The sequence below is a fragment of the Poromitra crassiceps genome (genome assembly GCF_964638095.1).
Source record: "Poromitra crassiceps genome assembly, chromosome: 14".
Lineage (NCBI taxonomy): Eukaryota > Metazoa > Chordata > Actinopteri > Beryciformes > Melamphaidae > Poromitra > Poromitra crassiceps.
The window spans coordinates 5,419,838-5,422,870 of NC_139633.1; the positions used below are offsets into that span (position 1 = coordinate 5,419,838).

The 3,033-nt window shown below is 41.8% G+C and overlaps 1 protein-coding gene across 1 annotated transcript in view; it reads right to left on the reverse strand.

The window, feature by feature from the left end:
* Positions 1-3,033, reverse strand: part of mdga1 (MAM domain containing glycosylphosphatidylinositol anchor 1) — a gene marked incomplete at both ends in the record, with an annotated part of 213,739 nt that overhangs the window by 30,610 nt on the left and 180,096 nt on the right. The window lies entirely within an intron of this gene.

A 3,033-nucleotide genomic window follows, 5' to 3' on the forward strand; every position in this document is an offset into this window, starting at 1 on the left:
TGGGTATGATAAGTGAGCCACACTGGGTATGATAAGTGAGGCACACTGGGTATGATAAGTGAGGCACACTGGGTATGATAAGTGAGCCACACTGGGTATGATAAGTGAGACACACTGGGTATGATAAGTGAGCCACACTGGGTATGATAAGTGAGGCACACTGGGTATGATAAGTGAGACACACTGGGTATGATAAGTGAGGCACACTGGGTATGATAAGTGAGCCACACTGGGTATGATAAGTGAGCCACACTGGGTATGATAAGTGAGCCACACTGGGTATGATAAGTGAGCCACACTGGGTATGATAAGTGAGCCACACTGGGTATGATAAGTGAGCCACACTGGGTATGATAAGTGAGACACACTGGGTATGATAAGTGAGCCACACTGGGTATGATAAGTGAGCCACACTGGGTATGATAAGTGAGCCACACTGGGTATGATAAGTGAGCCACACTGGGTTGCGTTATGAGTAGACGATCCAGCAATATGGTCTGAAAATGCTTGTGTGGACGCATACAATGGGCTACATGCACAACTCCACTACTTCCTGAAATTAGTACAGCTTCTTTATTTCCTGTCATCACTATTGGATGAAGTGATTAATGTCAGGTGTGCTGCAGTCACAACAATGATCAGGCACACCTGATTAATCAGTTCATCCAATAGTGTAGGACAGGAAATAAAGAAGCTGTACTAATTTCAGGAAGTAAAGAAGTTGTGCATGTAGCCAATTCATCAGGTTGCTTGGTAAATGTATTTACAACCAAATAATACAATGTTTAGACATGGTTAGTGTTTAGACATGACTAGTTTTAGGGGCGGCATTAGGTCAGGAGGTAGAGCTGTCGCCTGGGAATCGGAAGGTTCCCGGTTGGAGGCCGGCTCCTCCCGGCAGTGTGCCGAAGTGTCCTTGAGCGAGACACTGAACCCCGGCCCTAACTGCTCCCGACGAGCAGTTAGCGCCCTGCATGGCTGCAGACGCCGTCTGTGTGTGAATGGGTGAATGTGAGGTATTCATGTAAAAGCGCTTTGGGTAGTCTATAGACTATATAAAATGCGCTCTATAAATACAGTCCGTTTACCATTTACCATTTAATAATAATTCAGTTTCAAGTTTCAAGTTTTCTTTATTGAATATTCTCTTGGCAGTTTATGTAACTGAAATACGAGAATATTTACAATGGATAAAATCAATGGAGTACAACATAAAAATATAAAAACCACAATTTAGAATAAAATAATAATAAATTGGTGAATCTTCTGTATTTTAGCAACAGTCTATGGCAGTGATGTGTAGGGCTGTTCATTTTATATTATTTGGCATTCAGGAGAGATGTGAATACGATGTTTAGACGTGGTTAGTATGCAGTTTGAACCTTTCATTTGATTTCTACCGTCTTACTTCTTCTGTGTCTCTTTCTGACACTGTACAGTATGTGAGGACTAAGTCTTATGTTATGATATATTGTGAATTTTGCATTGCATATTTGACAAGTCATATTGTTCATTGTAGCAAGCATACGTTGATTTGGATTCTTATTCTGATCCTTATTTTAGCTCACAACTTTTTTGGCGTAATTCTGAATTAAAGACATAAAGATGTGTGTTTCTTAAAGTGGCACGATGACTCCAATCTCCTGCCTGATAATGAAAGGTGGAAAGTACTCAAGTACAAGTACTCAAGTGCAAGTACAAGAATTGAGTAGGAGGATTTGAGGATTTGTACTTCTAAAGTATTTTATAATGCTATACTTTTACTCTTACTCGAGTCATTTAAATGATAGATATTCTACACGAGTACTTTTAAATGTATACTGAGTAAATGAGTAAATTCAGATTTTTGTTTTGCACACCGTCCTATGCCCTTCCACATTTAGGGCGCCCAAACTGGTGTCTCGTTAGTGCAGTGACACGGCTAATTGAATCAGACAGGTGTAGACGATCCACACAATTGTATTGATCCCCATCATCATCACATGAGTTCAGATCTGAGTTTCATTTGACCCTGCTGATAGCCAGAGCTAAATATAGCCAGAGCTAAATATAGCCAGAGCTAAATGATGTATGTCTGATTGTGATATTGTTGCTGTTAGCACCTCTAGCTCGTCTGGCAAAGGAGATAATCACCAAACTGAGCATCGCTGGCTGCATCTGAACGAGCTGTTCAGTATGAAACACAAGGCAGGCAAAGACAGGGACAGCTTAGGTGACGGGTAAAGTGCTGGATGTGTCAAATGTAATCGGGGTAAATAATTAACACAATATATTTTCAAAAAGTAAGACAAAATGTACTTTTACTTGAGTACTTTTAAATCTGCTACTTTTTTTTTTACTCTTTAGTCATTTCCTGGAATAGTGATTTTTCTTGTACTTGAGTTAATTTTCACTAAAGTAACTTGTACTTGAGTAGGATTGGTCAGTACTCTTTTTCCAGCTCTGCTGATAATTACCCATCTGTCTGCACTGCATGCCTCCTCCTGCACAAGCCTTCAGGACACACACACGCAAATGCATAAACACGCGCGACACGCACGCACGCACACACACACACGCATGCACACGCACACACACACACACACACACACGCGCACACACACACACACAAACAAACAAACACACATGCGCACAGAGAGCGGAGCTTTCTTCTTCCTGTTTACACCTTCATGTATTATTCACTCCTTCTGCCAGCATCTTTACACACACACACACACACACGCACGCACGCACGCACACATGCACACACACAGACTCACACTAACACACACACACACACACACACACACACACACACACACACACACACACACACACACACACATACTGCAGGCACCTCACACTGGGGGTTTGGGGAGTTGAAGGCGGCTTGTTAATAATTCACTTTCTCATTTTGCTGTGTTTTTGTTGTTGTTTCGGTGCCGCTAATGTTTTCTTTGTGGTCAGTCTTATACATACACACACACGCACACACACACACACACACACACACACACACACACACACACACACACACACACACACAGACAGACA